This window comes from Equus quagga, chromosome 11 (assembly GCF_021613505.1).
Source record: "Equus quagga isolate Etosha38 chromosome 11, UCLA_HA_Equagga_1.0, whole genome shotgun sequence".
NCBI lineage: Eukaryota > Metazoa > Chordata > Mammalia > Perissodactyla > Equidae > Equus > Equus quagga.
In genome coordinates this window covers 107,236,287-107,254,542 of record NC_060277.1, presented here as the reverse complement: position 1 = coordinate 107,254,542, position 18,256 = coordinate 107,236,287, and the positions used below count along the sequence as shown (strand labels likewise).

Genomic DNA, 18,256 nt, shown 5'->3' with positions numbered 1-18,256 from the left:
CAGTGGTCATCTTTTTGATAAACTTTATAAGCGCATATAAACTATATTTAACATTTATTGGTTAAAAATTATTTACCATATGGGGTTGCTTGATTTGTTGCTTTGCACATTCTTTGGTCCTTGGAGCTTTTGGAGGAATAAGGTATTAATATAATGCAAAAAGTCAGCTGAGGGCTGGTATTATTTATTTTCTGTCCTATGCTTTTTAGTCCAGGAAGAATTTGGCAGAGAAAGGAAAGGTGGGGAAAGTAAATTCCAAACACAGGGAACAGAATGGGCAAAACCCAAAGATCAAGAGAAGACATGGCTGGTTCTGGGAACTGCTAATCAGTGAAGTGGCTGGACTTGGAGAAGGCTGGTGGGACCGTGGGTCGGGGGAGAGAGAAAGCTGGGAAAACAGGCTGGTGCCAAGTCAGAAAAGGCCTGATACGCAATGTTAAGGACTTTGGAATTTCTCTAAAACCAATGAAGGCTATGAACTGGAGACAGACATGATCCGATTTGCATTTTAGACTGAAATGCTTGCTGTGACAGATCACTTCCCGTGCCGCAAACCTAGTGGTTTCATACTCCAGGGGCTTCCTCTGAAGGGTTATGCCATTTTCCTCTTTGGTGTCAGGGAATCAAGCTAACCACAGCCTTGGTGCAGCTCTGCCCCAACCCCATGAGAACACGTGCTCCCTTCCGGGCTTTCAGTCCAGGGGTGTGCTCCCTCCTGTTGTTCATTTACGGGATGCTGAGGACAGGGGCTGAGTTTCAGGGCTTTCAGCCTCTTGGCTGTTAGTTAGCCTGTATGCTGTGTTCTGAAGTATGTTTAGCTGAAGCCACTTGGGCGCAGACACTGATGAGAGGCCCTGAGTGATTTTTCAGCTTAGCTATGCCATCCTGCACATCAGGAAGGAAAAGGTTGAAAGGACCATGGCATCTCAGTACTTAATGACAAAATAGAAATGCTGTTTCTTCATCTCCTGCTGGTGCTTAGATCCTTAAATGTAGTCTCCACCACCAGCTGGGTGACAGGTGAACGGAGGTTTAAAAACTGGGCACGTTGGCCTTGAAGTGTGTCAAGTCGGCTGACCTCTCTCCTTGACTTTGCTTTTCCTTGAAGTCAACGATACCAGCTCCTTTTTGTTCAGTCCACTCCATAGACTGCAGGGCAGTGTGGGAGACTGGAAGGGGGGTTTGTAGACCTGGGCTGGTTTTGACATTGGGAGTGCTTGTTGCTTTTTCTGATTCAATTGTCCAATTCATTCAGATCGCTAAATACAGATTTCTTGAGGCTCAGTAGTGAAGGCCAACCAGTTGGAATAGAACATCCTAAGTAATGACTGTGCCAGGAAGCAGAGCCAGAAAATGCCTTCCTAGCTGCTTCATAGGTGTCAGGTCTTCAGAAGGTGAAGGACTGTTGTTTGCAGGGTGGACCTTTGTCACCTGAATGAAGCTTGGGAAACTTCACAGCTCTGTTTTGAACTCCCCTGTAAGAAGTCAGAGCAAACAGTGGAGGTCAATGACTGAGCCATGTCTTCAGTCCTTTCCATGGGAGTCAAATTCCACTGCCAGCTGTTTAACCAGGACCTGAGAAACGTGGATGTGAACATTTTGACATCCATTTTTGAAGGGTTAGCCCATTGGATGACCTACCACCACCTTTTGGCCAAAGGAAGAGGAGGAAGAAATATAAATGGCAGAATATGTTGTGCTGTCTTTGATCTAGTTAAATGGCTTAACAGCCTCAGTGGCATATTTGAAAATTGGTCACTAAATAGTTCCATATTTCTCTTCCATTTTATTTTCTCACTTTGAACTTATTTCTAGATCTAAATCTTATCTGTGTTAGAAGTCACGATTACCTTAGGGTGAGAGCAGTACATTGTGATTAAGCAAAGCTACGAAGGTGCAGTTCTGTAGAGCAACAAATACATTTCATACCTCTGGGCTTCAGTTCTCTTACAAACACAATGGAGAAACGGTTAAAAATTTGAAGACCTTGTGAATATCACTGTGGATATCATCATTCACACCTTAAACATCAGTAATCTGTATTGGAAGGACATGATGACAGACAGACGCATTTGTTCTTGTTATTTCAGACTTTTCCTCACCTTTAGTTTGGTAGTTCTATCATTACTAAAATGTGTTAAAACATTTGGAGATGTTGTATGAGGCTGTGCGTCAGGTTCTGCAAAGACGCTCGCGTAGGTGATCTTCAGTAATGGGGATGTATTGCGAGGATTGGTGTGGATCTGGGGGAGCAAGGGATATTATCTCTTCCATCACAGCGTCTGCCTGGATCGTGGTAGCCCCAGGACTGTGAGGCATATCAATCCTCGTGGAGAACTGCACTTCACAGACCTGCCTACTCTTTGTCTGCCTAGTAGTTGTACTTCCTGAAAGAAAGGATTGGATTAGGCTGACATGCCGTCATCCTACAAGGACAGTCTTATTGGGCAGACTTTAGGAACAAGGTGCCCCAGAGACATAAAGCTTTCTGCGTGTCCAGTCCATATGTGGCTCTCTTTGACTTATCGATCATCCCTGGGACGATCAGATGTGGTTAGAGAGCAGGGTTAGTTTATCCACACAACACGGCAGGCATTATATCATGATATGCAGGAATGAACAATTTTAGCCATTTTCCTTAAATGTGTGCAGACAATTGGAGCACCCAGTGATTTGGTGCTCCTCTAGAAGTCCCTTCCTCATATTGTTCTCATCTTGTCCAAAGTCTTGGAGTATAATGTCATTGGTATTTACCATTACACTTTGTTCCAGTGATAAACTTTGGCCTTTATGGGTGTATCTAAAAGACCTCTCTTTGTATAACTTGTGTCTGGACAAACCTGCAGATAGACCAGGTGGAAGCCCAAGGAACCCCAGTAAGTCTGAAGATTAGCTCTGAGAACCCCTGGTCTTGCTGTCACTGCAGATTTTGTCCAGAGACCTGTGGGAATCCCCACATTTGCTAAAATGTGAACGTTAATCCTGCTGTTATATTGGCTCTGCTCTTCTCTTGCATCACATTTCCCTCGAGAGTTATGTTTTCTGGAAACTTCAATACACCATAATGCATTTAAAAATTTTTTACACTAGTTTTACTTCTTGTTTGTCCACTTCTTGCAGAGCCAGGACTTGGGTGAGGTGAGCGATGCTGCCAGAGCGCAAAATGTCAGGAGACGCTCAGTCTCAGGGTCATATGGGTGCACGGTTGATACCCGAGGGTGAACACGTTGTTACATTTTGTACCCTAGGTGCTTCCCTGCCTCACCCAAGCACTGGCCCTCAATGAAATAATAAGTTTTCATTAATTTTTAAAAATAACAATATTAACAATAACTAGTACCTATTGAGTGTTCCCCATGTGGAGGAAGTGCTACTTACATATATTTGTAAACTTTTGAAGCAGATCCCAGTTGCATCACCCCTGTTTTACAGACAAGGGAACTAAAATGTGGAGATGTTACAGTAAATGTCCTGAGGCTCCTCATCCAGGAGGTGCCAGATCCAGGAGGTGAATCTGGGTAATCCGCTTTTCAACTCTTGATCTCACAATTTCTGCTCTCTACGTCTTCAAGGATGCTTCTCTCTATGTGACAAGTAGAAGAGTTCCACGGCTGGTTTTCTAACCAGCCAAGTCATCGATACTCCCTAATGCCAGTCTAATCATAGCATGTGGGATTTGAAATTGTGAATCGCTGAAGGTCAAGAGTTTCCAGGGTAGCTCTCCATAAGAGAAATTTCACATATCAAACCCCAGGACTGCTCATTCTCGGCACGGTCTTTTAAGTGACTGATCCTTGGACCAATCCATTGATTGATTCATTCAACAAATATTTATGAAGTCCCTCCTATGTGTGGATTCTGTTCTAGGTGCTGGGAACATAGCTATGATTACAGATTAATGTCTTTGTCCTCATAGAGCTTACGTTCTAGCAGAGGAGGCAGATCGTAAGGAAATAAACAAATACATGGTACAATGCAGGAAGAAAAATAAAGCAGATCTGGAGGGTAGCGAGTGTTGGGTGGTGGAGGGTACAATTTTAGAGTGGGCGGCCGGGAATGCTCTCTCTGAGAAAGTGGCATTCGAGTAGGATCTTGAGTGACATGAAGGAGAGAGGCAAAATGCAAGCCTCACATAGAAGCAGCGTAGTTATTTTGTGAAATAAATTCTTCCTACTGTGCGTTTGACTTTACATTTAAAAAGCACAAGGTCAACATGGACAACAGTGTAATGACGAGAACATCACTCACCAAGGCCAGGCATTATGAGCTACTTTGTCTACTTGCCGTGGTTAAGAGGGAGGAGGTGGGGTAGATGGTTCGTATAACTATTGGCTCCCTGGGCATAATCTTCCCACCAGGGATTTGAGGTCTGTTGAGTGATTCCTTCTTTGTTCCTCTGAATTAAATTAGAATTGGGCAGTCTCCATTTCATGGTTTTGTTTTTCAGTCTCTGGTGGACCAGAGCATCAGCCAATTTTCGTTTGTGTTGATTCACTTGGAGAAAAAAGCTGTGACAGAAGCAGCCTGATGTGTGTGAAATATAACCATTCCTGGTCGGTTGGTGCACACTCTGTTTCCATCAGCCTTTCCGTAGAGCAGCGTTTTCAGGTCTCTGATTTTGAAAGTTGCCCAACACAGTAGTACTCACACAGTGGATTTGTAGGTCCTCCATAGGGCTGGGTGAGGACCAGAGCTGCCAAGACAGTCTTACGTGTAATTGACCGGGCAGGCAGATATGTATTAGGTGAGGCTCCAACTCTGTGAAGATCTAGAAGGTAATGGGCACTTTTGCTTGAAGACAGGGACTGATGTGGGCAGCATCTTTGGTCTCTTCCAGCCGGAGACTCAGAGGAAGTTTACATCCAAAAGTGTGGTCTGGGTGAGTGTGACCGTGAGTGACGGTAGATGCGCCCAGGACAACTTTGGCTGGAGGCAACATCTGAACTCTGCTCGGAGCCAAATTTTAAGTTTTGGCAAAAACACATTTTGTAACCCAAAACTTCTCTTCCTGCTTTACCCTGATTAGTTGTTAGTTGAAAATCCTCAGCACCTCGGCTCTGCCTGCCCTCCCTCACATTCCCTTCCTCCCACAACCGCCAACTGCCAAGCCCAAGGCTGTGCCCAGAGCAGACGTGTCTAAGTTGTAGGAAGGTAGATGCGAGGAAAGCAGAGGCAGGAGAGAAGGAAGAAAGAAGACATTCCTAGCCCATTCCAGTTCTAGGCTTGGAGGTGCTGTTCTACAGCACGCGGTGCAAGCTTCAGGTGTTAGAACGGTCACGTGCAAATTTGATCTTCCACGGAAAGCACTGTGTAAGCTCGGACAAATGACTTAAGCTTTCTGAGTCTCGCATTTTCCTCATCTATAAAGAAATAATGTGAGGGTTCATTTCAGTGAAGTAACTTCAGTCAAACGATGCGGCTAAACTGTTTCGCAACTTGCCTAACACGTCATGAGCAAGCAAGTGGAGAGTCATTTCATTATTGCTTTATTTAGACACTGGGCCCCCCTTTTCAGGGGTGGCATTGCCCAGCTTGGGGCAAAGTTGCGCCCGCGTATCCGAGGTCCGCAAAGTCTGTGACTTTACGTAGCTAAGAGGTTTGAACAACCCTAACACTTCTCAGGATACGAGAACTTCATGGAGGTTCAGATGCCAACAAAGCCATTGGAAGCTGTGATGGCTAACTTTGTGTGTCACCTTGGCAAAGCTATAGCATTTCATCAAACATTTCATCAAACATTAGCTATTTCATCAAACATTAATCTAAATATTGCTGAGAAGATATTTTCTAGGTGTGGTTGACATTTACAACTTGTTGGCTTTAAGTAAAGGAGATTACCTCAATAATGTGGGTGGGCCTCATTCAATCAGTTGAAGGACTTGGGAACAAAAACTAAGGTTTCCTAGAAAAGAAGAACTTCTGCTTCTAGACTGCAGAATCAATCCACACCTGAGTTTCTAGCTTGCTGGCCTGCCCTATGGATTTTGGATTTTCTAGTCCCCGTAATCACATGAGGCAATTTCTGAAAATAAATAAATTTCTTTGTATATGTGTGTGCCTATACACATACGTATATGTATTATAAAGCCATATATTTATACATTTTCATATAAAATATATTAAAACATATATTTAAAAATCTATATAAAATGTATAAAAATATAAACTTTAAATATATAAAATTTATTTATACATAAAATGTCCTATTCGTTCTGTTTCTCTACAGAACCCTGACTGACATAGAAACCCAAGAATTAAACACGTATTTAGACAATTTTTAGCAAGAATCTTTTTTCAGCTCATCTATTATAGGAATCCAGACTTGAGTTCTTAATGAAAACAAAAAAAAAGGCTGAAGGCAGGAGCTTCTGGCTCGGTGGGGACCCGTGTGGGAAAGGATTTCCTAATCTTAACCTGAAAAGGGAATTTCAGGGTGGAATGGACAGCATCCCAAACCCCAGCCCCGTGCTCCGTCCCGGCCCCAAAAGCCTCAGGGAGAAGTAAACAATTTGGGTGGGGCTTTGTCGGCTTCACAGCTTAGCGTTCTGGGCCTTTCCCCCAAGCTCGGTCATGGTGGTTTGTTTAAAATTAGTTCTTGTTTGCCCTGTGGGGAAGAGAGAATTGCAAAGTCTGGGATTTACTCGGAGCCTTTTGCATTTCAGGTTCTGAGGCTGGATCCCTTGTCTATTTTAAAAGTGGAGAGACGTGGGCCCAAGACTGCCATGTGACCAAACCTCCATCCTCATGCTCAGAACTGGCTAGAAGCCTAAACTGAGTCAGAGGCTGTCACCCTGGTCCAATCTGGGAAGAATCTCCCCTGTCCCAAATAGAGCTCCCTACGTCCCCTGCTGAGATGCTCCAATCTTTCGGGAGAGTTGTCCCTTTCAAGAATGACCTGTAAGCAGCTGCCCCATTGCAAAAGTGTCATCTCAATGCCGTCATCGACCATGAGCACACACTGCCATTTAATTTCACCTTTAGGATTACCTGGCACTTCCTCAGGCGAAGTCACCTTGGAACAAGACACGGGAGGGGTAAGCTTTCCCGTGGGGAAAATGGGGACGGGGAGGGACGATTGAGCTATTAATTGCATATTTGGAAAAGAAGTTCCGGCTCTTTGGGAGTCAACATTCAATCACTGGGGCTGGAGAGTGGAGGGTGCTGATAGAGAGAATTCTGTTGAGGGACAAAGGAGCGTAAAACTGGCATTCATTCACTTCACAAGTGTGTTTTCAGCTGGCATGAAACTTTCTTCGACTCTCGAGTTATTTTCTCTAAATATATTTGCTTTCCCCTTTTCTGTAAAGTTGCTTTTGATTCCAATGTCAGAGTAAGGCTACACCCGGCTGACTAGACACATTGCCTGGTCCCTGTGAAAATATCTAAACTATTCTTGAGTTCAGGGGTCCTGCTGATGGCTGTCCTAAGTGGTCTTGCATTGTGCAGCTTTATTTAAATCAAGAACCATATACCAGGGCCGACCCTGTGGCTGAGTGGTTAAGTTCGCACACTCTGCTTTGGCGTCCCAGGATTCACCCGTTTGGATCCACCACCAGGTCCACCCAGGTGTGGACCTATGCACTGCTCATCAAGCCATGCTGTGGTGGCATTCCACGTAGAAGAGCTAGAATGACGTACAACTAGGATATACAACTATACTGGGGCTTTGGGGAGGAAAAAAAAGAGGAAGATTGGCAACAGATGTTAGCTCAGGGCAATCTTCCTCACCAAAAAGCATAGCTTTAAGAAAAAAATAAAAGAACCATGTCGACAAACCATATTGCAAATATGTGTTGTTGGCTTGGGTAGTTTAAACTCTCGTATGCACTTGCTCACACACAGACAAGCACAGAAACAAAACACTTTGCTACATTATAAACTGAGTTTAGTTACATTCATTTCAATCTCAGCGATGCTTGATTTCTTTGCCAGATATCAATGGTAAGAGCAAAAATGATGAAAAGTGATTGGGCTTTTAGTCACTTGATGATATATATTTAAATCTTTGGTGGGCAATTCAGTCTCATGGACACCAAAAAAGAATGATCCTTGGGGTAAAAATCAGCTTGGAAAGAATGTTAGGATTTTAATACCCCAGATATAGCAAAACAGAAAAAGAAGTTAGAAATAATTAGGAATTTTGCTGTAAGTTTATATTGTTAGAATAAAAGGCCTCCACACAACTGGCATATAGACAGTAGATTTCCGTTCCAATTACAGATAACTATGTAATCTGTTACTCAGTTAAGAAAGTTTATATAGTTTGTGTTCAAACAGATGAATTTGAGCAATGAAAAAATATTGTAACTAGGCATTGATTGGTTACCTACCCAGTGGCCGGTCCCTTCTATGTCTTCCTAACAGAACCCTGATATGCTTGGGGTTTAGGGAAGCAGTGAGTCAGGGAAGGTGGGCTAGGAGGATGTAAGGGAGGGAACTTGATTGATCTAAGCCAATCATGAGACTCTTGCACTTCCCTTTGCCAGTGATTGGCTTAGACGTGGGCATTCTAAACTTGGCATATGAAAGATGATGGGAATCTTCTGGAGGCTCTTGGAAAATATTGCACAAAAGGATTCACTGAAATAGCCCTTTCCTTTTTGCCTCGAATGTCACCATGTAGGAAGTAATGATTGAAGCTGCTATGGACAAATTGCAAGCATTAGGAAAAGCCAAGAGACTCTGAGAGAGCCCAATTATTGAGCTGCTCAATTAACCCTTCCTGGAGCCGCCTACTGCATGACTTATTGAGTGTCCTTAGCATTTAACCCACTTTTAATTGGGTGTTTTGTTACTTGCAGCCAAAAACATTCCATTGATACAGTTTGCAATATTAATTGAGAAGAAAAATAAATATGGGTGAAATTTAGTTTTTATATCTTTTTTGGTTCTGAGTAAAAGGTAATGGAGTGACAAAAAGTGGATTGTACTTTTTGTAGCTCTAGTAGCCGCCATGTAGGAATAAAGCAATCTGGAAACCACACATGCATGCATGTGCGTGCTCACACACACACACACACGTGCGCCCCCAATCTTTTCTTGAGGTTGATATATTGGAGTTTCCAAGTATTGGTTGTTTCACCATTTACATAAGTAGAAAATTCATGAAGGATCCGAGAGACCCAGATCTAGAATTTTTTTAGCTCCTCATATGCAAATATGGTAAGTTGGCAACGCGCAAATGGGTAGGGAAAGGAAGCAAGTGACACTGGGAGCAGTGAGGATGGATAATCGCCAGGGGGAGATCAATGTTCAGCCTTGTTAGGGCTCTCCTATGGCCATATCACTTCCCAAGCTCAGAAATCACATTTTCTAGGTGTGCTTTACAGATGGAAAATTCAAGGCGTAGAGAAGTCAGAACCCGCTCATAGGAACTGAGTGATCCAAGTTCTCAGTGCCCCCAGAGGATTGCCATTCCTGCATGTTACCTCTGGTTTATTTCCTCTCATGAACAAGGAAATGCACACATTCTCAGTCCTCTGAAGACCTGTTGCCTCTTTATGAGCTTGAGTAGAAAAGAAGTCAGGCCATTGCTGGGTCCACTCGACTTGAAACTATGAGTTGGTCACAAGAAAAATGGTTTTCATTTCAATTAACTCAGCCATCTGGACTGCTCAAGGCCTGATAGCCAAATGTAAGGAACCGCATTTGGAAGAGATTAATTTACTTTTGTAGTTTAGTGAAGGGGTCACACGGGTCACTCTCAGGCCCTTGCCAACACCAGACCAGCCACTGATGGAGATTCTAACTAGATGTGACAGGTCTGGACGTCATGCTTCCAGGTTGCTGCAGGGACACACTTCCTGAAAATCACCTCTGATTTCAAACTTTCTCCTGACAGTCCAGCCTTGAAGGCATTGTATCCATGACATCCACCGGAGGAGCTAAAGAAAACATCCACAGGTTGTTGTGAACAGTTCCAGTCCACCAGTATCCAGTGACTCCTTAAGGACAAGGAAGTGTATGAAAAAGAGTGTCACTGAGCGACCAAGATGGCTCAGGCCCCGCTGCATGGGAGCTGGGCATTTCTGTGGAGTGAGAACACCGCAGGGTTGGGAACCATCTTAAACAACCCCCTCTAAATTGACTAGGGACAAGAAATAAAAAGGCTAGACAGATACAAGTGTAGAGGGAAGGAGACAGCAATGTCAAGGGCCTCCAACTTTCTATCACTTACATTCCACCTCTCTCTTGGTGACACTGCTGAGGTGGTCACACTTAGTCCATGGTGATGCTGTTTCCTCTTCCTTATGGGAGCTGGGGAGTGTGGAAAGAGAATTTTTTTCCGTCTTTCTTTAGACCAAGACAGTCTAAAGTTTTTAAAAATAGATTTTTATAAGAAGAAAAATAAAAAACATATAAACAACATGAAATGGTTGAGTTTCCAAAAGTAATTCCTAGAAAATTAAAATATCACCATAGACTAGCTGATAGGACCAACAAGCTTTTGTCCTCATTTCTCTGGTTCTTGTTTCTGTCCCATCTGGTCTGGGACTTTTTTACTCCTTAGAAACTGATTGGCCTAAGCTGATTAAAGTTACACACGACTGGCATTTTCTCGTTTCTAAGATGTGTATTCTTTGGTGTATATTCTTTGTATATGTATGCAGCATATATGATTAATACACCTTGTGCCCAATAAGGGCACAAACTCCTCCTATGTTGGCTTCTCACTTCCACTGCTCTCCAGATAAATCTGTCCCCTCCTGCTGGGAATTTGTTATTTAGAGTCTAAAGGAATTTGGTGACTGCTGCCATGGAGCAAAATATTGTCTCCCCAAATGGGTTCCATGGAACATTGATCCTCTTTGAACTGGTATTTCATGTTCCACCTAATAACACCTTCCAAAAGTACTGTTCTTAGAGTACTTTGAGAAATGTTGGAGTGATGCAATCTTCTGGTGAGACACAGAGGTAGCATTACTAAAATTGCCTTGGAATATTGGAGAAAGTTTTCGAGAGGAGGTGGCATTTGATCTTGATCCTGAATACTTAGTAAGTACTCAACCAAGAACTTAACTAGAGAAAGAGGCTGATGGCATACTACTCCAGACTATGTTCAAGTATGTGCAAGTCAAAGAACTTGAAATATTGGGGAAGCTTTGGAATGTCCATTGGGGAGGGTACTGGTGAGTGAGGGATGGAAGAGAAGAAGGGAGGAAGAGTTTGAACCAAAACTTGAAATGTCTTCAATACTGTGCTGGATTTCTTCTGTCTGTCTCTCCAGATCACTCTCTGCCCTTGTCCACTTTGTTCTTGGAAGGACATCAGTGGGTTCCCTTGCCCTCTGGCTTCTGGTTGGATTCACCCAATGGAGAGCCCTGGCAGGAGATTGGAAGAAGAGAGGATAGTAAGGTCAGAGTATTTGCTCCATTGGCTCCTTCTATGAGAACTCATCTTGGGTTGGCTGCTTCCCCCAACGGAAGGTCATTGGCCTTCTAAAGCTGGACAATTCAACTTTTCCTTTAAGGATTAGCTAACTTCTGCCTCTCCTCATCTCTTTGGGTTTAGAAGTGGTAAGCCCTAGGCTACTGCACTGTGTCTTGTGCTTCTCCTATACCCACACCTTTGTAAATAGTCCCTGTGTAGACAAACTCTTCTCAAATTATCCTTTTAAAAATATACCATCTACTTTCTGTTATGGCTCTGACTTATATAAATATGATGCTAATGACTTAGAACATAATATAGACAAAAAAGAGAGCCAGTGAGAACTTTTTGTAAAGGTGTGGTATTACCTGATTTACATTAGCAAGAAACCATTTATTTAGGATGGCTAGAGTAAATCCTTTGGAGAAATAGGAAACAGGATTATTTCGATTTGGGCGCAGATTCTTACTGTCCATGGACCCCCGTGAGATCCATAGATAGAATTCAGGGAGTCCATGAATTAGGATGCGAAAAAAATTACATTTTTATTTTTTCTAACTTTTAATGAAATTTAGCATTTCTTCCGATTATGAATATATGCAATAGTATTGGCCATACCTGGGACATTGTCACCCATAGAAATAGCAGATATTTTCATATCATGCTGCAGTATTGTAAAGATCTCAAAATATTATCTATACTCATCATTACTTCAAAATTTTGATAGTTAATAGACCCACAGCCTATTTGTTATCAGATGTGTTGATAAAGAAGCATATATATCATACATGACAATTTTGTTTTCTAAATATTTGGATAAATTCATTTCAATATAATTTATCTTTTTCATAATTCTACATATTTCAAGTTATGCACTTAAATGTACAATTCTGAGAAGGAGTCCATAGGCTTCAACAAATTTCCAAAAGGGTTCATGGTACTCAAATTGTTAAGAAACTCTGTTCATTCACAGATACTCATTCAAGAAAATATAGCAATGGCTGGGTTTCAGGGATCTCTCTTTCCTAAAAAAAATTACCCTCCACTGCTGAAGGCCTGGATAGTTTCTACATGCAGAGTTTCTGGACTAAATTCTTTAAGGTCAATACATTGATTATATCTAAATCATCTTAAATATTTGACCTGATTCTACTTTTTTCCTCCAATTATTTATGTGTTTCATAAATGAATTTCCCGTTTAGTGTTTGACTCTCAAATGTTGAGAGCGAAACTTGTCAATGTTGGCCTTAATTTTCATTATGGCAACTTAGAAGAAATAACTCACAACTTGGTGTCTCATAACTCACTTCTGAAATATCCAATGAGAAACTGCCAAGCTCTTCACTGCTGTTTATCTTGGTCCCAAGACACTGTCCATGCCCTGGTTGAAGATCTCGCCAAATTTCCTCCAATTTATTGCAAAACCAATTGGCAGAACAATGAGGAAACCTGTTTGGGGCCAGTTTTAGGCAATTGATGGTGCCGCCTCTTTCCCCCGCCCCCACTTTCCACTAATCCCTCAAGTTTCTTCCAGACCTAGCCATTCTTAAGAAGAATATAACACCTTGGCATGACTCCAAACATGAAAGAAATGCATTCTTCCTATCCTTACCCACTTCTCCCCTCCCCTCTGCTTCCTATCCTTTCCTCAAAACAGATACCCTCCAACACTTACTCCTCTCAGCACAGGGAATAGTCAACCTGGCATTGCAACACTCAGAATAAATCTTATTTTGAAAATGGGTGATTGTGCTCTTATCAAAAAAGGAAATGAGAGATTTCAACCTCTTCCCGACAAGGTGTGAGTCTTTCATAAAGCAGCGAATCTGGAGTATTTCCTGTGTGGTAGATATAAGTGGGAGGGGCTGTCTTGCAAAGCCTATTGAGATCAAAACTAGGAGGTGTCTTTACAGCCTGTTGATATTATAAGTAGTTTTGTACAGATGATGGTGCCTTTCTAATACAGGCCTTGAAGCTCTTTCACATAGACTTTCTATAGTTCTGCTGCATTTGTTTTTTTTTGAGGAAGATTAGCCCTGAGCTAACATCAGCCACCAATCCTCCTCTTTTTTCTGAGAAAGACTGGCCCTCAGCTAACATCTGTGCCCATCTTCCTCTATTTTATATGTGGAGCGCCTGCAGCAGCATGGCTTGATAAGCGGTGCGTAGGTCCACACCCAAGATTCGAACCAGTGAACCCTGGGCTGCTGAAGCAGAACGTTTGAACTTAACTGCTATGCCACCAGGCCAGCTCCTAGTTCTGCTGCATTTTTAAGACATAGGAAGGGGTTGAGATTATCTGCTCCCATTTACGGTCTGAAGACTAGAGACTCAAGAAGGTTATGTGACTTGAGGTTATTCAGACAACTAGCAGCAAACCCACAGTGAAATTATTTCCTCTGTTAGACTCTGCTGCCATTTTAAGCTAAGAATATGTTGGACTGGTTCTCAGACTTATCCTTAGGCAGAAAGTAGAAAGACTCTTTGGATATAGTATCTGTTAGGGACACAGGCAGGAAAACAGAAACCACATTAGGTATTTCAACAGAGGGCATTTAATATAGGGGATTGGTTATATAGCTGTTGGAAGACTGAAAAAATTAAATGAGAACAAACAAGGTAACATAGAGATAGCATGTGGTAGAAAAAGCTACCCCCCTAAGACTAGGGGAACACAGGAAGAGATTAGGGCTGTGGAACTTAAGAGATCAGAGAAGGGCCCAGAGGAACTTGGGCACAAACCTCTGAGAAAGAGGTTCTGTATGGCTGCTGATGGCATCTGAGGGGCTTTGAGGAGGGCCTTATGGAGCTGGAATTCAGATCTCTGAGGAGGGAGTAATGTACCCTTGCTGGGGTTTATACCTCTGAGGAAGCTCTTTGAGGCTGGCTCTAGATGGTGGAGGCTGCGTCCACCTGCTGCTATTGGGATGGAGGAAGTGCTGCTGCTAGGCAGCATTAACAGGAACAGCAAGTAAAAAGGAAGAGGGGGATGCATTCTCCCTTCTCCTGCTTTTGGTCTTTCTCTAGTGCCTCCTAATGACAGAACCTATTAAGAAGCAGCTAGCAAAGATGAAATGTCATTTGCAGAGTATCCCCTAGCACATAGGCAGGGTTTAGGAGATTTTAGAGCTGGCGTACAATAGCTTACTAACTCACACAGGTGTGTAGGACACTTTCAGATTACCAGAAGCTGCACCAGTCACCTGTAGGGACATTTGGTATCAGGAAGAGGCTGATTTAATATGAAGTCTCCAGGTCATGTAGGTATGGCCTAGAGCTGGCAGGTGAGTCAATGGGACTTCAGATTTCCTAGGCCTCCTCTCTTGTTTTCATAGTCCTGTTGCTTGGGGCAGAGAGAGTGGGGTTGGTGTGGGAGGAAGGAGATTGCGGCATGCAGAGCTGTGGGCAGTGGCACCAGTGCCCCTTGTCTAGTCACACAGGTACTAGAAATTTCATAGCAGTCAGCACTAGGCTGACGGAGCTGAGCTGCAATCAGGGGTTAGGCAGAGAGGAAACTGACAGAATATCTGAATGACCACACCAACATCATTTTCATGCAGAGCAATCAGCATACTGGTTGAGAGAAGCACCTGTACCCACTTATGGCTCAGGTTTCTGGAATTATGAGGAGTAGAGAGAATCTTGATAATATAAATCTACAGATTCATGTGCTCATCAAATAATTATGGAGTGTCTAGTATATGCTACCCACCATGCTAAGGCCTGGGGCGGTGAAGATGAATCAGGTAAAGAGGAATCTGTCTCCAGGGGAGCTCAAATATTAGTAATTGTGAGCAATAGAGCATTATAGTCACTTTTTTTTTCTGTCAGAGTGGGAATGGAGTTGAGGGACAGGTGCCTTAACTAGGGCACGTCAGAGACAGCTTCAGAGGGCAGATGGCACCTGAGTGCTGACGTAAGGAGGGGCGCTCAGTGGGTGTCAAGGGGAGAAAGAGGAAGCAACACGAACAGAGGTCTAGAGGTATGAACAGACTGGTGCACAGGAGAAACTGGGAGGGATAGGGTGAGAAGCTGAGGGCCTCATTCAGGCAGCAGCTTCTACCTCCTCTGCTCAAACATGCTGCCAAGTAGCAGCCTGACTGGTTTGGGTTTCACCTGCTGCGCACCTCTGATGAGAGCAATAATCATCACTATACCAGAGAGCAACCAAAGGAAGAGAAAATGTGGAAGATTTGGACAACGCACCAGTGGGATAATCAGCTCTTGGATAATCGAGAGAAGGTGGCCGTGTAAACAGTCTTGATTTACGCGTGAAGGCGGGGCCCAATGCCCTTGGCACCTGCCTTTTTCTAGAACCAATGCATATTTCCTTGTGTTTTTCCAAGGTAGAGAGGGCATGTTGGGACCTTTGTTTGGGGTCTTTTTCACATTTTAGAGTGAAAGAAGGACCCTCAGCATCTGGATATGCAGAGTGTGATATGCAGGTCCCTCTAAATGTGCGGACTATTAGAGTCAGCCGCTTCCAAGAAGCTGTCCTATGATTTAAGCCACAGCAGTAGCCTCTATCAGCCCCCCTTCCCCACAGAACCTTTGGCTTCCATCTGACCGGCCTTGACACTCAGTGTCCAAACACTGATAAAATTGATTTGCCTAAGTGTGGGAAAGTCCTGGAGCATCGATTGTTTCCTCCTCTTCACCCGCCATGCCCTCATATTAGCACTCTCCCAGAATGTACCTTGCTTGTTTGGTTGGAGGAGGTCAAAGCCCTGATGAAGAATGAGTGGAATTCCACAGGATCAGGCCAGTCTTGATAAATGACAGCAGGGGATGGTGTGGGGAGGGGGAGGGGCGCAGGGAATCCGGGAGAACTGATTGGCTTAAAAACAATCAAGCGTCCCCTCCCCTTGTTCCACCAGTCTGTCTGGTGCTTTCAGGGTGACCGAAGGCTTGCCATTCTAAATATTTGGAGTTTCAAAAATCGATCTATGGAATATGTTTCTTCTTTCAAATTAAAAATATTTCAAAAAATACTTTTGAGAGTGTTATTGCTATGCCTCACAGCGCTAGAGCTGCCCAAGCAGGATTGGATGTCATTGTTTTGGGGCTTCTGTTTGTTTTGACACTTCTTTTTCCTTATTGCCATGAGCCTGATCAGTCCATTTTCGGCTGTGAAGAGCCCATTGTCCCCTGCCCTGGGTTCTAGTCTTGCTCTGCCGTGAAATAGCTTGTGACCCTCCCAAACTCACTGTAAAATGAGAGCTTGGTTGGTGGTCTATTATGTTCCTTCCAGCCTTGACTTTTATGATGAACTCCAAGGTACCTCATCAAGTCTGCAGGATAGACGTAGGCAGGTTCTAACTCCAGATGAGCCGTCTGCAAGGTGGTACCAGGATGGGATAGAGAGCCCTCACACTATCCTTTACATCTTCTCAAATCCAGCCAGGGATCACACCATGGAGAATCATGGGGATGATTTTAGTTATTCTGCCATGGGTAGACTGAGATGTCCTCTCTGAAGAAGATAACTCCCCACACTATCAGGCAGTTAGACAAAAACATAGATGCCTCTATTACAAATGCTACTCAGATCTCCTACTTAGGATCAAAGGCGCAGAGAACCTGATGGCTCTTGAACATATGGCCAATAGTCTTCTTGGGAAGGCCTCTCCTAGTTATGGGAAATGTCTTTTTATTGTTTAAGCTTCTGCATAGACCAAGAAGGGACATCCATCTCTGTTACTCCTGGGTTTAAAATCATGCTAAAAGTTTGGCATATAGGATAAATAGGATGGGATTATACTTGTGTACCCTCTATACCTCGAGGATGAAGATTTTTGTCCATTTAGTGCGGTGGTTCTTATCTGGGGACAATTTGCCTCCAGTGGACATTTGCAACGTCCATAGACACTTTTGAACATTATATTGTGAGGATGGCTGCTACTGGAACCTAGTGAATAGGGGCCAGGGTGCTACCGAACATCCTACAATGCACAGGGGAGCCCCATACAACAAAGAATCATCTGGTCCCGAATGTCAATGGTGCCTTGATTGAGAAATCCTGATTTAGTGCCTCTAGAGTAATGGGATGGTGGTGGCTGGCTGGGCTAAAGCTTTCCTGTTGTTTCATGGGTAGACTCAAATTCAATATTTATATTTGGTTTTGCTTAAGGCCGACAAGCCCGGCTGGCTGTGGAGTAGAGGGAAACACCTCTTTTATCAAAATTGGCTTCAAAAGATGTCTATCTCCCGTTTCTGGTGAGTCATCTGTCCATTCACAAGTGTTGGAAGTGGGAAGGAGGCCACTGAGAGACTCCCCTAGGATACGCTAATTGGATGAGGAAACTCTGGAACTGAAGGGAACTTTAATGTCCATTTCATTCATCCCTCTACTTTAAAGCACCAAACGAAGGCCCATCCAAGGTGAGACTGAATTATACAATTTTCAACATTGCTGTCCACAGTCCACACTTCCCCCCATCATTTGCACCCTTTTTGGTGCCTTTTCTTCTGGACACTTTCCCCTCTTCTCTAAGCTACATTCTGGCTACTTTGGATCCCTGCATCTATGGGAGATCACGATCAAATTGGTTATTTCGTGGCTGAATGTCAGCAACTCACTGTGTTATTACTAGCAACTCTGTTAGCCTTTTGAAATGGGGTTCTTGAGGAAAAAGTAATGCTTAGCCCACTTTTCCAATGGTGGAGCCCCAGGTGAATTAACACCTGAAGGAAGAAAACATTGTTGTCTCTGGGTGTCTTTCATCCCTCTTCAGATTTTTGTGTGCAGGTGATCATCTACTCTTTTTTTTTTGAGGAAGATTAGCCTTGAGCTAACATCTGCTGCCAGTCCTCCTCTTTTTGCTGAGGAAGACTGGCCCTGAGCTAACATCTGTGCCCATCTTCCTCTACTTTATATGTGGGATGC

The 18,256-nt window shown here is 43.4% G+C and overlaps 1 long non-coding RNA gene across 3 annotated transcripts in view; it reads left to right on the top strand.

Moving 5' to 3' along the window:
- The window catches only part of LOC124246639 (uncharacterized), a 106,316-nt gene that overhangs the window by 26,144 nt on the left and 61,916 nt on the right, over window positions 1–18,256 (top strand). For 2 of the 3 annotated variants that reach the window (XR_006890542.1, XR_006890543.1), the window contains 2 exons: window positions 11,228–11,355; window positions 17,501–17,751. This is a non-coding gene — a long non-coding RNA (uncharacterized LOC124246639). Of the gene's footprint in view, window positions 1–6,676; window positions 7,035–9,841; window positions 9,904–11,227; window positions 11,356–17,500; window positions 17,752–18,256 lie in introns of those variants that run through there. The other variant, XR_006890541.1, reaches the window with a different exon arrangement.